A 22,763-nucleotide genomic window follows, 5' to 3' on the forward strand; every position below is an offset into this window, starting at 1 on the left:
AGAAGAGATGTGAACTGATAACTTCAGAAAGAAATTGAAGAAAACAAATTCACAGTAATAAAGATAACTGGAATTTGCATAAAGAATAAATGCTGAAGAAAGCACAAAATGGTCATAACTGAAAAAACTAAGCAAATAAAGAATAATTAAAAGAAATAGAAAAAAAGCTATGTAAAAGATATGTAAAACCAACTCAATATAGATATTCTTGGAGTTCTCAAATATAACCAAATGCACAGAAGATAAAAAAATTACAACTTATACTTCAAAAATAGTACTGTGAAATAAAAGATGATTTGAATCCAGTAATATTAAAAAAGACACATAGGAGAGAAAATATACCTGAAACTTTCTGCTGAAGACATTACTTGGTCAAGTTACAAGATACTGAAAGAGGAATACAAAAATTATTAACTTTATAAAACACTGACATGGTGCCTAAAAGTCAGTTTTACGCTTAATGAGAAAAATCTAGACTCATTCCTAAAGTAGTTGAGAACAAGTCAATGCCCACTATCATTGTTGTTATTTAGTGTTGTATTTAAGGTACTAGCCAATTTAATTAGACAAGAAAATAAAGGTATGTGAAGTGAAGAGATGTAAAACACTATTTGCTGATGAAACAATGGTGCTTCTTGAAAATCAAAAGTGTAAAGTGAAAAACTACATGAGCAATGAGAGAAATACTAACCACAGTAGGATAAAAAAACTGACATAAATTTAATAGTTTCAATTAGTGAAATCATAATGAATTTGAATATATAGCTATAGCTACAGAGAAGCCCTCATTTTTATGCCAAAATTAAAAGGCATTAAAGCTAGATTTAAAGTTTTAAGGAATTATGCCAGTATTATATAAAGAACATATCAAGGCACTCGGAAGAGTATATAAGGTCTTAGATGCTGTCTTTCCTTGTGAAAAATTAAACAATTTCTTCTAAACTGATTTCTAAACTAACCCATTTCCACAACAAATATCAAGTAACATTTTTCTTAAAAAATATTAGAGAATATTTTAATTCTATTCTAAAATTTCCTTTAAAATAATAGCTGATCCCAAAGTTCATGTGGAAAAATAAAGTGCTAGGAATAGCCAGAATAATCTCTGAAAAGAAAGTGTAATGAGACAGAATGACTGCTTGCAAATTTCAAAACATACAAAGCTTTCATAATTTAAGTAGTGGCATAGTAATGCATGCAAAGGCAGATCAGTGAAATAGAAGTAAAAATACAGAAAGAGCCAAATATGTAGAAAAAAAATCATATTTCATAAAGATGATATTTTAAATCATTGGAGAAACATGAAATTATTCAATAAATAGTACCGAGATACCAGGTAGCCATTTTGCAAAAACAAAGATAGATATACAAATCTTACACAATTCACCAAAATAAACTACATTAATATTAACAAGAAAGAGTCAGGTATAAAAAATAATTATAAAAGTAATAAAGATATTACAGGAGAATTTCTTTATAACTGAGAAGTGAACCTAACATAATTCTCTATCCTTGTATTAAACAATATAGATAGACATAATTTACTGTTACTGTACTAAACAATATTTAGACCAGGCAAAAATATTTTAGCTTCTTTCTCCAGGAAATAAGAGTTCCCAAAAGATAAGACTGTGAACTTACTTATCAAGACCGACAGCTTGTTTCCCAAGGCTCACTTTAAGATCCTCATTTTAAAATGCCCATCAATCCAAAGCAATTTTTTGTCATATACTTTGCCCAATCTCAGGCAAATCTCCTCCTGAATGACCCACCTTAATTCACCCATTCTGGCACTCCCTATAAATTATTCTGCCCTAGTTTCCACATTTTGAGATACTACTTTACTCTGTCAAGTTAGCATTCTGCCTTACTGCATTAATTCAACTAATTAGGTTAACTTCACTTGATTAATATATTTTTTCTAGTTGTCTTTTGAAGAGCCTACCTTCAATATAGTCAGGCTTTAACATCTAGAAGCTACAAAAGAAAAGATTGACAAATTTCATTCCACAAAAGTAAAAATATCATAAGAAAATTAAAAATAATAAACACGAACTAGGAAAATATATGTGGCAGAAGATTAAGTTCCTTAACGTATAAACTTTTAAAGTCCCTAAAGTGAGAAATGCAAAAGAAAAAAAAGAGGGAGAGAAAGAATTTGAAGAATACATAAAGGACATGAATAGTTTACAGAGAAGAAAACTAAATGTTTTCTAGGCATGTAAGAGTACCTAGATTCATTCATATTCAGAAATGTATAAACAAGCTGATAATTTCACAAAGAATATATAGGCATGGGCAAAGACTTCATGACTAAAATACCAAAAGCAATGGCAACAATGGCCAAAATTGACAAATGGGATCTAATTAAACTAAAGAGCTTCTGCACAGCAAAATAAACTATCATCAGAGTGAACAGACAACCTACAAAATGGGAGAAAATTTTTGCAATCTATCCATCTGACAAAGGGCTAATATCCAGAATCTAAAAGAAACTTAAATTTACAAAAAAAAAATAACCGCCTCAAAAAGTGAGTAAAGAATATGAAAATTTCTCAAAAGAAGACATTTATGCCCCCAATAAACTTATGAAAAAAAGCTCACCATCACTGGTTATTAGAGAAATGCAAATCAAAACCACAATGAGATACCATCTCATGCCAGTCAGAATGGTGATCATTAAAAAGCCAGGAAACAACAGATGCTGGAGAGGATATGGAGAAATAGGAATGCTTTTACACTGTTGGTGGGAGTGTAAATTAGTTCAACCATTGTGGAAGACACTGTGGCGATTCCTCGAAGATCTAGAACCAGAAATACCATTTGACCCAGCAATCCCGTTACTGGGTATATACCCAAGGGATTATAAATCATTCTACTATAAAGACACATGCACACCCATGTTTATTGCGGCACTATTCACAATAGCAAAGACTTGGAACCAACCCAAATGCCCATCAATGACAGACTGGATAAAGAAAATGTGGCACATATACACCATGGAATACGATATAGCCATAAAAAAGGATGAATTCATGTCCTTTGTAGGGACATGGATGAAGCTGGAAACCATCATTCTCAGCAAACTAACACAGGAACAGAAAACGAAACACTGCATGTTCTCACTCATAAGTGGGAGCTGAACAATGAGAACCCATGGACACAGGGAGGGGAACATCACACACCAGGCCTGCCGGGGGGTGGGGGGCTAGGGGAGGGATAGCATTAGGAGAAATATCTAGTGCAGATGATGGGTTGATGGGTGCAGCAAACCACCATGGCATGTGTATACCTATGTAACAAACCTGCACGTTCTGCACATGTATCCAAGAGCTTAAATAAATTAAAAAAATAAAGAGAATATGAGAAACTCAAGGAAAAGAATGGGGATAATTTACAAGTTGTTCCAAAGTATAGAAAATAATAAACTGTTCACAATTGCAAAAAAAAAAATAAAGAAAACATAACTAGAGTGAGAATAAAAGTGGGCAGGGAATTAGAAGTTTATGTTCTAGTCTAAAATTTTCCAGGACTTGGAAAATAAACAGTATTATTTCATGTATTCATCTATGTATTAATTCATTATTGTAACAAGTAGTTTTCAGTATTTCATTAGACACTAACAGTTGGCCCTTGAAAAATGCAAGGGCTGGGGGCACCGAGCCCCACCACTCCCAGTGCAGTAAAATACTCGCATACAATTTTGACTTTCCAAAAACTTTACTGATAGCTTACTGTTGACTTACCAATAACATAAACAGTCAATTAACACACACTTTGTGTATGTAGTATATAATATATTCTTATAATAAAGCTAAAGAAAGTGTTAAGAAAATTGTAAGGAAGAGAAAATATATTATTTATCAAGAGGAAGTGAATTATCATAAAAGTCTTTATCCTCATTGTCTTCGCATTGAGTAGGCTGAGGATAAGAAGGAAGAAGAGGGATTGGTCTTGCTCTCTGAGATGGCAGAGGTGGAATAAAATCTACCTAAAAGTGGACCAGCCTAGTTCAAACTCATGCAGCTAAAGAGTCAACTGTACTTCACAGTAGGTTCCCAGCAGGAAGCAAGAAAAACAAGAGTTAAAGGTAGTTGTAAAGCTGCAATGAGATACAAATGCTCCAACATAAATGCTCCACAGTGATATAAATCCTCCAAAGCTAACAAGACAAAGCATATTAACATGTAATTGTGAAAAACAGTGCCCCCACCACCATTCCACCTGCACACTCCCTTGCTTCCCATGCTCTTGCCAACTTAGATGAACACCAGAATTTGAATTCATGTGAAGACTGAGAGGAATGTCAAACTATACAAGAAAGAGGGAAGGGTTGGGGAGGGCTCTCTTTGCAATGTATATAACTCCTTTTGAATTTATATCAAAAGATTAAAATTTCATTAAATTTTGTAATTAGAAGATACAGAAATATGATAAAGCTGGAAGAACAGAACCTCTCCAGTATTCTACAGAACATTTCATGTCATTCTCCTAGGCTATGTCTGAGGCAAATCTCTCCGAACACCCTGGGTCCATAGTTTATAGAAAGAGAAAAGTCTCCACTAGGGCTCCCTTCTCCAATATTCTCTTGGAACTCCGGGGTATCTTTACCTCTTTCAAGCCTCTTATATTTATGCTACCTCCTTCAAACTTAGACTTGATTCTTTACAGTGTCCATCATGTCCACTTTTCTGCTTATCTCCATGTTTGTGCTCACTCAGTCCTCAGAAGCTGGGATTTATTCTTTGTCTTCCATTTTTTCTAGGAAATTTCTACTCATCTTCCTCAGACTCCCTATTCCATAAAGAAACTCTTCCTCTGATACCCCAAAACATACTCTATGTTTTACATAACATGTATATTACAGATTGTTTTAAAATACGTAAATTTCTGTTTCCCTCATTAATTGAGGGTATGTCTTATTTATCTTTTCCTCCTAGCAAAGGGTCAGGCATGTAGAAAATAATGCATTCTGAGTAAATGAATAAATGCACAACAGAATAAACTATAAAAGTGTATAATAATCACATACCCTCCTATTGTAGTTTAAAAATAAGCAACATAGCAAAGCAATATGCTTTTAATAAAAGGCAAAATGTATGTATAAAAAAATTACAGCAATTACCTAAAAGAAATACCTATAAATAACTTGAAAATGGCAAGGAAGAAAAATGGTTAAAGTATTTCTACATAATAGGTTTGTTTTACTGATGCATTCATGTGCTTATTTTGTTAACAAATTATTGTAACACATATTATGTGGCAGGCACTCTGAATGCAAATATACATAATTTCTTAGTATTTTCTAATTTAGTTAAAACAGATTCATTTCTATGATATCTGCTCAGTCTACCTAGCAGAGTCAATCACTAAAAAAAAGTTTCAATAATTTTTATGTTAAACAATTACTTACAAAGATTTAAAGCCTGAGACGGTATCAAGCCCTCACCAGTGGGTTCGGGTTCACAGGCCTAAGCCAATCCAGATTTATGTCTAAAAGCTCCAAAAGTACCAAATAAAGTGGAATGTTTGCAGTGTGTTTAAGACTCAAATTAAATATCAATTTATGTTCAATATACTCCAAAATGAAAAAGAATTCAAAATTTAATCATGTGTCAAATAGACTGAAATGCATATAACAGTTTTAGATATCATCATAATTACTAAGCCTCAAATACATAGAAAATAAATTTATCCAAAATATTTCAGTCCCTCAGAGTTTGGGACACTGATGTTTTACTGAGGAAATTAACCATGAAATATATATTTAACTGTTAATATTTGCATTGCCTTTAAAGAACACTAAAAGCAGTGAATTTACAATATAAAAATACCATAAAACACTAACATGAAACATTCCTTATTGCAGACAAAATCTCTTCTTTAATCCTAAAATGTTCTAAGAATCTGTACTGGGATTCCCTAACTCATTACAAACAATTTTGTAGCAATGTAAGTTACTAAAGAATTAAAAGGGTGTACTTTATTTCCTTAAGTTTTATAAAATTAAGATTGATTAGTGCTGTTATTTACTATCAACATCAACCCCTCCAGTTTATTTTTAAGTTTACTGAACTCACTTGTATGTCCTAAACAAATTAATAATTTATTTAGCACCTCACCCCTGGTTTTAAAAAAAAAGAAATAAGCTAGAATGCTAGTATTTTGTATGAGTTTTTATTTAGATTTTGAACAGTTTACCATCTAATTAGAAAAGAAAATGAAAATGTCACAAGGTAACAAAAATACTGACTACCATGAACAGATTTATAATAAATAGAGTTTAATGAAACCACATGATCCCAAAATGCCTAAAGGCTGAGAAGCTAAGTTTCTACAATGGAAAATAAAATAAATCTGTATGTAAGAGAGCAAAATAATACAATTGTGGATATACTAAAAATTAAAGAATGAAGATTATACATCTATTGTACGAAGGTCATATATGATAGTTTTCAGGGGATAGAACATTATCCCATGGCATTTCTGGGGTATTTTCATTTCATAAAATATGAAACAAATGAGAGGACATCTAAGTTTTAGAAGTCATGTTATTATTTTTTAATTGTCACTTTGCAAATATCATAATACTTTCCTGTTTTAATAAAACTATTTCATTATGCTTCTTTACACATTACCTCATGAATCTTGAGGTAGAAAAACATTACACTGGTAGATTTACAAGATTCATAAGAAACTGTAGGATACATTCAATACTTCATATAAACACAAACATGAGATGTTTTAAAATTAAAAGTGGCACTGCTTTTCAAAGGAAATTGTGGTTTTTTTTTAAATGGCTACGACTTCGCCCCAATACTATAAGGTAAAACCAAGAATTGTTAATGTATATTTAAAAGAGCTTGAAAGAGCAAGAGAGAAGGCAGAAGCTTCTATCTTCACTTTTTCCCTTGAAATCCAACTCACATACTCTTTCTCTCTAAACATTTCATTTTCTCTTACTTTCTGGGAAGTTTTTTTCTTTCCTTGGGGTGTCTAACTCATCTGTGCAATTCAGAATTCTTGGAGTATCAATTACTTAGAGAAACCATTTATCTGTGGCCTTGCAGGTTGTCCTTCAATTAAGAACTTTGGAAGAACAGAGGGAGAAAATTATCCTGTGTTAAACACAAACAAGAGAAAAAGGAGTCCAATTTTCTCTACATGCATTTTAATTTGTGACTTCCAGGAACTTTGGTTATATTGCACATAAAAAAAAAAAGCAAGGTACATCCTAACTAATTTTAAAAAATATATGCTATATTTGTGACAACATGATAATGGAATGCTAGTGTCAAATCTCTGGTTTCCCTCTATGCATGCATTATGCAGTCCAAATACAAAAAATAATATATATATATATGCAAAATTTTAAGCTTATTGACAGCAGAAATGGTTTTTGTACTTGCAAGTCTTCTTAATCCAAATGGTATCTTCATCAATGTTTAAGACATTCTAATCTCAAGATATATGTAAGTATGCATATATGTATTCATATCATGAAGTTATAGTTATTTTTAATAATTCCCGAGTTCAAGAAAGAGTGGATATAGTTAGCCAGTGAGTGCTTTGTTAGTACAGCAGGGTGAAGAGACTAGAAATATACATGATTGGAGAAATAAAGAGCTATATTGCTGATTTCAAAAAGGGGATAGAGTCTTGCAGAGAATATTTGTTGACATTCAGTTGAGAAGAATGAGATCCATGAAAATTAAGGAGCCTGAATAAGGATGGAAGGCACAGGGAGCTGAAAACACCCTGGCAGATGAAAGCTGAGGAAAGGATTTGGAAAAACAAAGTACGTAATGAAAATTTCATAAAGTTCCTTGCTATGTGGCTGGTAACATACATTTTCTCCTTTCTCATCCCAAGAAATCTTCATTAAAATCTCCATCATTCATTTGTGTTTGGTAAGTAAATTTGCCTTAGGAGAGTAAGGGCATGGGATCTGAGTTGTGCTTCAGGAATGAAAAACAGAGTCTGCAAGCAAAGACTGTCAATATCTTTTAAGTTTTGTCTAATGCTAGAATTACGTCCAAGATATCTCTACAATGTAGATACCTAGATGCTACTTGACATCTACAATGACAAAACAGACAAAAAAAAACTCTCCACCTCCAAAAGTGTTCATTTTTTCTAGCAAAAAGCTCTTATATATTAAAACAAAAACTTTCATATATTTAAGATTTGGCTTCTTGTAGCTACCTCCTAATTTACTCTCTATAATTAGATAGAAAAATATACTTCAACTTTTAAAAAATATATAAGGCCGGGCGCGGTGGCTCACGCTTGTAATCCCAGCACTTTGGGAGGCCGAGGCGGGTGGATCACGAGGTCAGGAGATCAAGACCACGGTGAAACCCCGTCTCTATTAAAAATACAAAAAAAATTAGCCGGGCGTGGTGGCGGGCGCCTGTAGTCCTAGCTACTCGGAGAGGATGAGGCAGGAGAATGGCGTGAACCCGGGAGGCGGAGCTTGCAGTGAGCCGAGATTGCGCCACTGCACTCCAGCCTGGGCGACAGAGCGAGACTCGGTCTCAAAAAAAAAAAAAAAAAAAAAATACATATATATATATGAAGGCAATTATTATGGCCCTTAAGTCATCAGAATTTATAAAAGCAGTTTTGAGTTTTTCAGTTTTGATCAGTAATGCACAGCATGAGTGCTTGACAAAGACCAACAGAAAAGTATACAATTGTTTTATTAGACAAGTAGATTACACTCTATGCAACAATAGCCAATACTACTTTGAAGTGGATAAATGGTGAAAGAGTTCTAAATTGCTACCACTGAAAAATCTGAGTCAAGATACACAGAGGGTGATACATCTCCCATGTCTTGCCCAATGAAATGTACATTTCAGCTTTGACCTTAAAAGAGAAGGTTCTCATTAAATGAAAACAGAAAATAGCCCTCAACCTTGTCAAAAACCCAGACACGGAATGCAGAGTAGACAATAACTTCAGGATCACACAGAATGAAAACAGGACATTTTTAGAAAACTAAAAATAGGAGCTGACAGTGTCTCTGAAGAGAGTTTAGGCTTTAGAGCAGATAACGTAGTTCGAGTTGCACATAGCTACATGAACTTCGGCATGTTACTTAATAACCCTAAGCCTGTTTCTTCATTTGTAAACAGGAACAAAAATATTGATATCAGGTAGTATTGTTGTATTAAGTGAGAAAATCTACATAAAGCACATTTTATAATATTTTAAAAATAATATTCAATAAATCACGTTTCCATTTTATTATGATCATAATATTCAGCCTAATTATTTCATCAACTAAACTCTGAGCTTCTGGGGGGATAGGAACTCTGTCATATTCATAAATATATGTGATATTAAACATTTCTTGAACAAAATACACTTGGGGTAGCTATACATATATAGGGTTCTAGAGTTTTCTGCAATAAGAAAAAAAAATTGTTTTAATCAGCTGTGTACCAGTTAGGCAGTAAAAGCATGACTCAAAAAATGAAATTACATATTAATATGAATTAAATCATATTTAGCCATATCTGGAGTAATAATTGTTTATCAACTCCTTAATGAAGATTAATGAGAAATATATATATTAGATAGTATTATTGTTTAAAATATTTGTTGCTGTTCCCCACCAATGACTCTCACTGTGGGAGGACTATTCATCCCCAAGCTATTTAACTCAGACACAAATATGAAATACACAGAAAAGATGTGTGTTTCTTCTGAGCTGAACCTTAAAGTTTAAAGGTCACGGTTTGCCATTTTTTTCTCCTCTGCCTTGAGACCAGCAGTATCCCAGAGAGAACTACGGAGCCAGGCTGGGTGCTTGAGAGAAGATGAAATAGAGCAAAGGAAAAGCCAGCCCGTGTTAAACAGTAAGACAAGAAATAAAGTTTGGTATGCTGATCGACTAAGATTTCAGGGTTGCCTGTTTCCAAAGCATAATTTAGCCTAAGTTGAGAGAAAAGCTGTGATTTATATGTACTGGTGTATAACTAGGTTTAATTTTGTAGAAAATGTCAATAGTTTTCATTCCACATTGTGAAGTCATCCATTTAATGCTAGTTCTTCAGATACTTTCATGAAGCATTTTTTTAATCTTCCAGATATTGCCAAACAAACCACACCCAATTATTGCTAACCAGATTTTAGTATGTGGTGTGAAGGATATATTAACGGTTCCCTTGAAGAATGTGTTTTAAGGCCGGGCGTGGTGGCTCATGCCTGCAATCCCAGCAGTTTGGGAGGCCAGGCAGGCAGATCACTAGGTCAGGAGACCGAGACCATCCTGGCTAACACGGGGAAACGCCACCTCTACTAAAAATACAAAAAAAAAAAAAAAAAGTTAGCTGGGAGTGGTGGTGGGTACCTGTGTGTCCGGAATTGGTGGGTTCTTGGTCTGACTTCAAGAATGAAGCCGCGGACCCTCGCGGTGAGTGTTATAGCTCTTGTGGTGGCGCGTCTGGAGTTGTTCGTTCCTTCTGATGTTCAGATGTGTTGGGAGTTTCTTCCTTCTGGTGGGTTCGTGGTCTCACTGGCTCAGGAGTGAAGCTGCAGACCTTGGCGGTGAGTGTTACAGCTCTTAAAGCGGCATGTCTGGAGTTGTTCGTTCCTCCCGGTGGGCTCGCGGTCTCGCTGGCTTCAGGAGTGAAGCTGCAGACCTTCACGGTGACTGTTACAGCTCATAAAAGCAGTGTGGACCCAAAGAGTGAGCAGTAGCAAGACTTATTGCAAAGAGCGAAAGAACAAAGCTTCCACAGTGTGGAATAGGACCGGAGCTGGTTGCCACTGCTGGCTCGGGCAGACTGCTTTTATTCTCTTATCTGGCCCCACCCACGCCACGTCCTGCTGATTGGTAGAGCCCAGTGGTCTGTTTTGACAGGGGGCTGATTGGTGTATTTACCATCCCTGAGCTAGACATAAAAGTCCTCCACCTCCCCATCAGATCAGTTAGATACAGAGTATGGACACAAAGGTTCTCCAAGGCCCCACCAGAGCAGCCAGACACAGTGTCGATTGGTGCATCCACAAACTTCGAGCTAGACACAGGGTGCTGATTGGTGTGTTTACAGTCCCTGAGCTAGACATAAAGGTTCTCCACATCTCCACCAGACTCAGGAGCCCAGCTGGCTTCACCCAGTGGATCCCGCACCGGGGCTGCAGGTGGAGCTGCCCGCCAGTCCCGCGCCACGAGCTCGCACTCCTCAGCCCTTGGGTGGTCGATGGGACTGGGCGCTGTAGAGCAGGGGGTGCCGCTTGCTGGGGAGGCTCGGTCCGCACAGGAGCCCATGGAGGGGGTGGGAGGCTCAGGCACGGTGGGCTGCAGGTCCTGAGCCCTGCCCCGGGGGAAGGCAGCTAAGGTCTGGTGAGAAATCAAGCACAGTGCCGGTAGGTTGGCACTGCTGGGGGACCCAGTACACCCTCCACAGCCGCTGGCCTGGGTGCTAAGCCCCTCATTGCCCGGGGCCGGCAGGGCTGGCCTGCTGCTCTGAGTGAGGGGCCCGCCAAGCCCACGCCCACCCGGAACTCCAGCCGGCCCGCAAGTGCCGCGCACAGCCCCGGTTCCCGCTCGCGCCTCTCCCTCCACACCTCCCTGCAAGCTGAGGGAGCCGGCTCCCGCCTTGGCCAGCCCAGAAGGGGGCCCCCACAGTGCAGCGGTGGGCTGAAGGGCTCCTCAAGTGCCACCAAAGTGGGAGCCCAGGCAGAGGAGGTGCCGAGAGCGAGCGAGGGCTGTGAGAACTGCCAGCATGCTGTCACCTCTCACCTGTAGTCCCAGCTACTCGGGAGGGCTGAGGCAGGAGAATGGTGTGAACCTGGGAGGTGGAGCTTGCAGTGAGCCGGGATCGCACCACCGCACTCCAGCCTAGGCGACAGAGCAAGACTCCGTCTCACAAAAAAAAAAAAAAAAAAAAAAAAAGAGTTTTAACAAGACTTTTTTCCCCTTGATATGTTACCAATCTTCAATGGCACAAATATATGATTACATTTATGCCTTGTTTCTGAAATGAGTAAAGGAGGTTTTATATATTCAAAAGGAAAAAAATCACCATAGAACATGATAAACTTACATTCCTTTTAGTTATATATATAAAACACTTCTAGAATCATGCAATATAACATTGAGTTTTTATGAATATTTATTCAATTCATTATAAGATCTACACTAGTCTTACCAACCTCCATTCTCTTATTTCAAAGTGAATACCTCACATTTTGTTCTGTTAGCAATCTGCAAGATCAAAGTCATTTTGGACTAAAAAGTAACTAATAAGAACATATACAGTAATTCAAATCAGCATAGCGTATTGCATTATATGATATAGTCAAGTAGTAGGGAATTCCGGTAAAGTATCTTATAAAAATTGTACTTTTCAAAATAAAAAATAAAAATAAAGCGTATTTTACACAATTATTTTAAACACAGTTTTATGTTTCTTTGATGACACAGAGAACTTAATTTTTATGGTACCTCTGAGATATTTAATAAATATCAATTATCTTTGTACTGTATAAATGCAATAGTGCCCATAACCAGAATGTGTTCTGAATTGAATGACTAAAAAGCAAAAGAAAAACTATAAAAATGAAAGCTTACTATGTGGTAATTACTAATAAATTACCATAAACATTTAGAGATTTAAATGATGTAGACTTTTAAGAAAGTCTCCAATGTGAGGTGTGTTATTTCCAGAATGTTGGCATTTTAATGCTTACATAGCTGTAGTTTTCAAAATTTCTTATTTTTCTCAGAGACCTGTCTTGTCTAGTCCATAAATATACAAAAAGGAATTTGTTTCCTTTCCCTTCTCAATGTCACTCAAATAATAACATCAGCCAAGAATTGGATGAAATGCTCTGGTGAGGAATCTTATAGTAAGATAAAATCATTCAGTGAATTGTCTGATATTTCACAATGATTCGATTTTATTCCTCAGGATAAATCCAAATGAGCACAGAAATCTCCTAGTATTACAAACTTTTCCCTATGGCAGTTCTACAATATCTGCATATTACCACTTTATTGCAGAACGAGAAGTTATACAAACTATTGAATTACTGTCAAATATACTTGTATGATTTTTACTGGCACTTTCCTAACTTTAAAAGGGGAAAATATCCTTATGAAATATTTTAATGATCAAAACAGACAAATACGATTTAACCAAAAAATTTTGAGGGTATCTTAAAGAAATCAATGGTGCCACCAAATAAATAAAAAATCTTTATATATACTTCACAGAATCCTCCAGTTTCTCATAGAGTCTTCTTGATTAACCTGTCACACATGACAGAAATCACACTGACTTGTTCAGTAATCTATACACTGATTACTGACAAATGCCAACATACCTCCCACAGTCTGGTATTTGTTAGACCATATATGGTCAGGCTTTTACTTTTCCATTTTAGTTATGTTTTTCCTCCATCCCATTATTTTTTTATATGTGTACATTCATCTCAGTTTTAGTATGCAGGATAACTCAGAATATGACAATAGGGATTTTATTTATGTTCTCCACCCTCCCTATGTTGGATTTTTTGTTGTTGTTGTTACTGTGGACAAAATTAAGGCAGGATTCCTACTAAAGGGAGGCATGGTGCATCAGAATCCCCCCGGCAGGAAGGAACTTTTTCAAACTACATACCCCTCCCTCAGAATGTGATTCACTTTCCCGAGAGAGTATAATTTCTTTCCTACTAGAAACTACTGCCACTGAGATTCATTTTCACTGATGGCCATCTGTCAGATGCTCAAGTTTTGGGTTAGAAAAAAATGATCGAGGAGCACAGTTCAAAGGAAAACTCGTGGCTCCTCTTCATCCACCCTGTCCACCATGCAACACTGTCTGTAAGGAGAAAAAGTGCTGCTGTAGTTGAGTAGGTTTTAAAACTTTATATGGGTCACCATGAGTAATTAATCACCATGGGTAATTAATAGTCACAGTTCATATCTAATAATTAGCGCTCTTCAGATATTTACCCAGCAAGGTGCATTAGTCCTGAATTGTGGGTGCAACTGCCTGAACAACCACCTCTTCCCCTCCATCCTTAATCCAAGGAACACTTGGCGCACGTGGGGTCCTCAGCACATGGGCAAACTACTCTTGATTTCTTTTGCTTGCTATATAAATACTTGATCTCTGCTCACTTCAAAGTGATCAAATCCAGATTTGAAATTTAAGTTAAAAAGATAGAAAAATCAAGTTCTTCAGCCTGCTTTACTTCTAGGCTACCAAGGTTTGATATATTTCTCTTCTCCCTACAAGTTGAATATTCTTCATCTAAGAATGGGCTGGCCTAAGCCTTTCCCCAAGCATCCTCAGCTATGAAGTCTAACTTTTGAATTTCCAGGAAAGTATTATTTTCACTTATTTGTATATAGTACATACTATTTTTCACTTGTACATACAGTCTAGGATTACAACTAGTAGGGCCCAATGAGAATCTTTTAAAAATCAAAGACTACATCTGATACATTAACTAATTCATTTATATGAACATAAATAATAGTGACCACTAATGTAATGATGAATGTGAATAAAATAGAAAAAATGTAAAATTCATCTATTATTTATACTGGTTAATATTTTTAAAAAGTTATTCCTTGTCAAATCTTTTCACATCTATATGGTTTTGCTCTCAACTGGAAGGGCCACACTTAATTTTTTTTTTTTTTTTGTATCCTAACAGCATATAATACTTAGCAGTGAAAATGCCAAGTACTTAATTATTCACTGACGGTTCAACCACAAATATAAGGATATATTGATTTATTCAACAAAAATTAATAAGACAATACTTTCAGGGATCATTTCTACAGTTCATTACTGGAGAAGTTTCTCTGAATGTGTAGAGCAGAGGTCCCCAACCCCAGGGCAGCAGATCAGTACCTGTCCGTAGCCTGTTAGGAACCAGGAGGTGAATGGCAGGCAAGCGAGCATTACGGTCCGAGTTTCACTTACTGTTCGATCAGCAGTGGCATTAGATTCTCATTGGAGCTTGAACCCTATTGTGAACTGCACATGCAAATGATCTAGATTACGTGATCCTTATGAGAATCTAATGCCTGATGATCTGAGGTGAAACGGTTTCTTTCCAAAACCATCCCCCCACCCTGTTCCTTGGAAAAGTTGTCTTCCACAAAACTGGTCCCTGGTGCCAAAAAGGTTGGGGATTGCTGGTGCAGAGCACTGGAAACCAGAAGGAGGTGCAGGGTTCCCTCACCAGCGTGAAGCTGGCTCTTGGTGCTGCTTCACTGCAAATGCCATTTGCCATTGATGATCATTTTTCTCTTCCTCTGGGAGGATGGAATCTGAGTGGTTTTTCTTGTTAAAACAAAATTAATAAGTGCTTATGTGTGTTAGACAGTGTTCTGGTCACAAAGTTACAAATTATACTTACACAATTTGTACTTTTTTTTTTTTTTTTTGAGACGGAGTCTCGCTCTGTCACCCGGGCTGGAGTGCAGTGGCGCGATCTCGGCTCACTGCAAGCTCCGCCTCCGGGTTCACGCCATTCTCCTGCCTCAGCCTCTCCGAGTAGCTGGGACTATAGGCGCCCGCCACTACACCCGGCTAATTTTTTGTATTTTTAGTAGAGACGGGGTTTCACCGTGGTCTCGATCTCCTGACCTCGTGATCCACCCGCCGCGGCCTCCCAAAGTGCTGGGATTACAAGCGTGAGCCACTGCGCCTGGCCTACTTTTTTTTGTAATACTATCCACTTAAAGAATCTTAAATCTTGTGAAGATAATCTTTTCAACTAGGAAACTGTAAAGAAATATCAAGTACAAAATTTAGTATATTCTTATAAAATAACATTTATACAGTTAAAATTATTGACAGAAATGCAAGCCACACTGATATTTAGAATAAGCTAGAAAGTCCAATCTTACATTTCACTTCATAGGTGCTGTTTGTTATTACATAAAGTACAGAATAAATATCCATTACTACGTGTAACTGCATAATTCCTAAATATTTTGAAATAGATTGTTTTACCAGTTTTAGATGTTTTTCTTTCGCTATTCAGCAATGAACACAAAACTTTTAGCTTTAAAAATACATCTATATTTATAAAGGATTTTGAAGGTAGATTTGCTTTTCTATGGTAGATAAATCCATATGAAGCTTACAGCTACTAGAAGCAGTAGACCTTTATCCTCAATTCAGTCCGAAACATTTATTTGCCTTTTGTCAGCCTTTCACCACTAGAGGTTCATGTCACCTAGAGGTCTTACAGAAAGGTTAAAATTTCCCAGCGGCATTTTTATTCCGTTTCCTTTCCTACAACTGAAAAAGCCCACTGAGATGGTAGCTTAGATGAAGGAAACAAGAAAGAATGATGAGGAAACAGTAAATGTGAGAGTTAAGTAGTTAAATACAACAATGTAAATTCCCAGCATAACAGTAATTGAGTTGTGGTCAGAATCCTACTATAAGCTACTAGTGAATTTTGTATTCCATTTTTATAATAGCTATTGGCTGGGCACAGTGGCTCACGCCTGTAATCCCAGCACTTTGGGAGGCCGAGGCATGTGGATCGTGAGGTCAGGAGATCGTGACTCTCCTGGCCAACATGGTAAAACTCCATCTCTACTAAAAATACAAAAATTAGCTGGGCATGGTGGCACGTGCCTGTAATCCCAGCTACTCAAGAAGCTGAGGCAGGAGAATCACTTGAGCCAGGGAGTTGGAGGTTGCAGTGAGTCAAGATTGTGCCACAGCAACCCAGCCTGGTGACAGAGCGAGACTCTGTCTCAAAAAAAAAAAAAAAAAAAAAATTATTACGCATCTTACATAATGTAAAATCGCTTTTTAGGTGACGTGTGTATATTTTGTGTGTAACTACATATATGTATACAAATATACATAAATTCACATATACGTATGTGCATACATCCCTCCCTAAAGAAAATTATCCTATTTTATATAAAATTTATTATAGGATAAATTAGAGATATGTAAGATACATAAAGCACCTCTTTATAACACCAAAAGAGACAGGCAGGTAATACTTTATTTCTAGGAAATTTTTTCTCCACTGGGATTCAGGTATCTTGATCTCCTAGAACAATCTCAGTTACGCAAGTTCATTTCAAATCATTATTTGATTAAGACATAGTGGTTCTGAAGTGCTGCCAGTGGCATCCAGATTTTAATGAAGTGGAAGTTGTACCACGTTGACAACAGAGTCATAGCTGTAAGAAGCTCAGCTCAGATAAGGAACCCACAAATCTGCAGATCAAATAGTAAGCAGAATCTTCTTTGCCAGTAATGAAGGTCACGGGTATTGCATCACAAGAGAGAACTGACTTTTATAAAATCAGAGATTTAAAGTGGAATCAAGAGCTGTCAACAAGAAGCAAGATAAGGAAATTAGGGGATTAAAACTACCTGTCAAAAGCACCTGATTGTCTTGTATTTTTTAAGCAAAATATGTTGTAATCAACATAAAAGTCCATGTTTAAAAATAAACAGTCAAGGTTTACATAGAGCAAAACACATAGGGCAAATGACGCATTTTCATGTAACAACAGAGTTAGTGGATATTAACACAACAGAAGGTAGACAAATTATGAGGTCATTAGCTTTTTAAAAAATAAACAATTTTTACTATAAAAATAAAACATGTACATAGTAAAAATGTGAAATAGGACGAGATAGTATAAGTGAAAAGCAAAAGTCTCACTTGTTATAAGAACTGTGATCCATCTTTATTTGTCCACATGAGCTATTTTTATCTCAACTTCAGCTATTGAATTGAAATGTCACCTCACATACCCAAATAGACATATGGGTCTGTTCCTGGACTACTCTGCTCTGCTGAGTCACTATCTGCACCAGTGCCAAAGATCCTATAGCTTTAAAATCTTTAAAATACAATTCAACACTGGATAAGACCATTCTCTGCCTGCATTACTCCTCTTTTCCAGCCACTTTTGTATATACATTTCAGTTAAACATTTTATTCTTAACAATTCTATTTGGAAATGCTATTGACATTGCATTGACACTACAGACTTTATTAACTTAGGGAGAATACATCTCTTCATAATATAAAATATCCCTCCTAAAGATAGAGGTATTAACTAAATTGAATTAAACCTTGGGAGTAGTGCAGAGTGGGACAAACAGGTAATTAAAATGGACCATAACATATTATATATCATAAAAATAAAATGTTACATTTCTCCTGAAAAAGATGAGCTATTTATAGCTCAGTAAATAAGCATTGATTATAATAAAATTATTCCACTGACAAAACATGTTGGCTTCTTCCGATAAAAATTATATAACCATTAAATGTCTTTCTTTAGCACAATCCTCAACATTCCAAAATCTATAACCAGAAATCAATGATTTCATAACTAAATTACACAAAGGGAAGGGAATTACTTGATCTCACATACAAAACAATCCCAGCATGAAATTAGAGGATGGAATTATAGAAGGCCCCACTATATATTAATATATATTTGGGTTTTTTGTTTTGATTTTGAGACAGGGTCTCACTCTGTTGCCCAGACTGGAGTGCAGTGGCACAATCTCAGCTCATTTCAGCCTCAATATCCCACATTCAAGCTATTCTCTTATCTCAGTCTCTCAAGTACCTGGGACTACAGGCATGTGCTACCACACTCAGCTAATTTTTAAATTTTATATATATATATCGATATATATATATATAGAGAGAGAGAGAGAGTGAGAATAGAGATGGGATTTTGCTAAGTTGCCCAGGCTGGTCTTGAACTCCTGGACTCAAGCAATCCACCTGCTTCAGCCTCCCAAAGTGCTGGGATTACAGGCATGACCTACTGCACCAGGCTAAAATATTTTTTTATCACAGTGTATGACATGGGGTTTGAAATGCATGATATGTGTCCATCTATTAGCATAAATAGGAAAAGCCACTTGCTTGCAAGTTGCAAGAGTCAATAACAGAATATAAGAATAGATATTTTGTCTGACTGCTACAAGATGCTCTCCATCAGGGTGACTCCCATTTATGACATCAGGTAAAAATTCAAGCAGCAAAATGGTAAAATACCTCTGAATTTAAAATCAGAAAGTCAGGTTTTATGTTCTAGAGTTATTTAGCAAGTGACAAACTTTGTGAACCTCATCAATAAAGTGAGGATACTCATACCTAACATAGTTCTTGTGATCATATGAGATTATATGTTGAACTTGCTCTCTGAAACATAAAGCATTTTACTAAATACAAAATCGACTCAATTTATTATCATGTAGGCAGAATAGAGTTTTGGTCAAAATCATATATAGATCATTTCTCAAAAGTTATTCTATACCCAGTAGATGCCAACTAGCTTCACAACCTGGGAAGCTATTTTGTTAATTGCCACCCTAGAGTATGTAAACAAGCTTCCAAATGGCCTTCTACTCAGATTCACAGCATGAAAGCAAAACTAAGGGGGCCTGGGAACTATCTCCAACTTTTTTGTTTGTTTGTAGAAGCTCTACTGAAAAGTGATAAGTTCATTTTAAATAGGCTTAATTTTTAGAGCAATTTTAGGAAGAAAATTGAGAGGAAGGTACAGAGTTTCCATGTAGCACCTGTCCCCACACACCCACAGCCTCCCCTATGATTGACATCCTCCACAGAGTGGTACACGGTGTTTTGGTTTTTTGTTTTGTTTTGTTTTATACAGTTGATGAGTCTACATTGAAACATCATCATTCAAAGTCCATGGTTTACATTTAGTGTTCACTCTTGGTGTTTTGCATTCCATAGGTTTGGAGAAATGTATAATGACATGTAGCCATCATTAAAGTATCACAAAGAATAGTTGCATTGCCCTAAAAATCCTTTGTGCTCTGCTTATTCATCCCTGCCCCTTTTTATCTTAATGACCTTCGTCTCTTTTTTGTAGCACAGGACTTTTACTCTAGAAATCACTGCATTGCCTTTGTTTCTCCCCAACAGTGCAGAACCTTCTTACTTGAAACATCAGACACCATCATAGTGTTTTACTAATCTAACTACAAGAAATGTTCAAACAGAGTGGAGCAATTTGAGGAAGGTTTTATTTTAATTACAAGTTTGAATTCCTCTTTATCCAGGCTTCTCATATCCAATCTCATCGCCATGGTCATTTGGGTCACTTAAAAACAATCAATTCTCAAACCAGTTATAGTCACTAAAATATGTTCCTCCGCTCAATAGTTTCATGTGCCTTGCTAGTCTCCATAATAACAATCAACATACAGATTCCATATTATGTGAAATTTGAAATTCTACTAACGACAAATGCAATTTCTTATCAAGAAAGATTAAACTAGTTCATTTGCCTTATTTTAATCAGAATCAAGTATGTATGACAAGCTGAGGCAAATCATTGCTGCTCAGGGGGTTGATGAAATATATTTCTTCCCACCTCAGATTGTTTGTTTTTTCAGTTCATTAGGAAGCTCTCAGGAACACTGCATATATACTTGGTGTACTTTATTTGATGCAAGGAATTAACACTTAACATTTCTTCAACGTTGAGTAAAACAGATTTATACAGTCCTCTCCCCACACTCCTTCTGCTCATGTTGCCTAATCAAAATGTATTTCAGTTTGTCAGTCCAAGGCACTCTGCTGAGAATGTTTAACAAGGAAACTGAGAGGATAAATGTCAGTCTCATAGCACCATCAAGAACACAAGACCCTCACAAGAAAACCACAGCTAAATCTATTGTGTGATAAAGCACATCAGTGTGAGGTTCTTCTATTTAAAAAAAAAAACAAGCTATGAGGAGGGGAGAATTAAATAATCATTGCCTTAAAAACAGAGTTAACAAAAAGGGGTGGTATTATAACTAAAAATGGCCAAAATTGGGAGTTGAATACAAATATTTTGTTTCTCATGTACCAGTTTCCTCATCTATAAGCTAGGAAAAAAATATTCAACACTCACATGGTTTCATTTTTTAAAAAATGGCCGTTATGAATTCTAGAAAAAAATATCATTCTAATTCTTATTACGCAAATATTCTGATTATTTGACAGAACATAATTTGATGTACTAATCTTTCCATAAACAAGACTAGAGGTTTCTGCTGAAACTGTTTTACTTATCTTTGTTAATTATTAAAGTTTTTGTTGGTTTTGTTTTGCTTTTAACATTAAAATAGACATGGTTAAGTTTATTTAATTAACTATAAGCTCATGCTTATAGTACATGATAGCAGTTTGTTCTAGAAAAGTAATTATTGCTTTATTATAAAGCTATTATTAAATAATATAAAAACAATGGATGATTGGATTGAAAATAAGAATTCAAGGAAGATATACCAAACCAATAGTATTACAAAATTAAACAGCATTTAATTAATCAGCTCTTTAATATAATTAGTTAATGTAGTTAGGATCAAACAATTCTAGCCACAAATAGAATAGTCTCATATTCTTTCGAGCAGAAAGCAAAAATTACATGAAAATCATCAAATCAGAAGAAGATATAGCTACAACAGGCATATACACAGGCAGGTACAGAAGAGCAAGAAGTGACAAATGACAATCAAACAGAACAGTGTACAGAACTAAAACGTGAAAACCCACTGGTTTGAAAAGCACAGGATTTTGTGTAATATAACCCTACATTCTTCAGTAAATTCCAATAATTATGATGTCATAAGTTTTGCATTCAACAACCATAATCATTCATTGTTTTCTCCTTATATGTAGGATACTGTAGTAGATGCTGGGAAAACAGTGACAAATGGCCTCTATGTCCATAATATTTACCACATTATAAGGATGACAAGTGAGCAGTCAAGTGCAATACTCATCATAAACAGTGTAATGGTGGTCATCCATGTTCTGTAAGAGGCTGCAGGATGAGAGAAGAGAAAGAGGAAGGAAGAGAAGTTTGTCTGTTATATCTTTTATGCTTGAAAGGAAGTCCAAAAAGTTTTGCTATTTAGTAAGATGCCTCTGGATGTCTTATGGAAAATGGAATTGCCATGTTTAAGACTGTAGACAGGACAAGACTAAGAATCCAGACTCACTAGAAAAGAATTAAGTAATAATTTAATTTCCGAAAGGAACATAACAAATTCAAAATTGCTATAGTAATTTTTAAAGCTTCAGTGCTTAAATCGGCCATCTAGAGCCTTTGGCTACTTAGAAGTAATTAATAAAACCCAAGTTTCCTAATTTTCTTTTGGAATAGTTTTAGATTTACAGAAAATTTGCAAATGTAGTTCAGAGTCCTCATATACTCTTCACCCAGCTTTCCCTCTTAAGTGTGTCTCATGAAAAGAAATCAAATGTAGCTTCCTCTGTAGTTCTCTGGTGGCTCTGTTTAAGATGCAGCTGTTTTCACAACTGCAGAAATTAAAGTGCCCAGAGGAAACTCAGGTCAACAAAAGAGCAAGAGGAGAATGGAAATCTCTAATGAAGGAGATAACTTTTTAAATGGATCTTCAGGTTGGGCGTAGTGGCTCATGCCTGTAATCCCAGCACTTTGGGAGGCCAAGGCAGGCGGATCACTTGAGATCAGGAGTCGGAATCCAGCCTGGCCAACATGGTAAAACCCCTGTCTCTACTAAAAAAATAAAAATAAAAATACAAAAATTAGCTGAGCTTGGTGGCAGGTGCCTGTAATCGCAGCTACTTGGGAGGCTGAGGCAGGAGAATCACTCCTACCTGGGAGACAAAGGTTGCAGGGAACCAAGATCGCTCCACTGCACTCCAGCCTGGGCATCAGAGCAAGACTTTGTCTCAAAAAAATAAAAATAAAAATAAAGGGATCTTCAACGTAA

At 36.1% G+C, this 22,763-nt stretch overlaps 1 long non-coding RNA gene and 2 pseudogenes across 1 annotated transcript in view; 2 read left to right on the forward strand and 1 right to left on the reverse strand.

Moving 5' to 3' along the window:
* Positions 1-22,763, reverse strand: part of LOC131381823 (uncharacterized) — a 466,887-nt gene that overhangs the window by 198,768 nt on the left and 245,356 nt on the right. The window lies entirely within an intron of this gene.
* LOC116458195 (small nucleolar RNA U3) lies at positions 14,782-14,868 on the forward strand (annotated as a pseudogene).
* LOC116458194 (small nucleolar RNA U3) lies at positions 15,115-15,313 on the forward strand (annotated as a pseudogene).

This window comes from Hylobates moloch, unplaced genomic scaffold (assembly GCF_009828535.3).
Source record: "Hylobates moloch isolate HMO894 unplaced genomic scaffold, HMol_V3 SCAFFOLD_18, whole genome shotgun sequence".
NCBI classification, from domain to species: Eukaryota; Metazoa; Chordata; class Mammalia; order Primates; family Hylobatidae; genus Hylobates; species Hylobates moloch.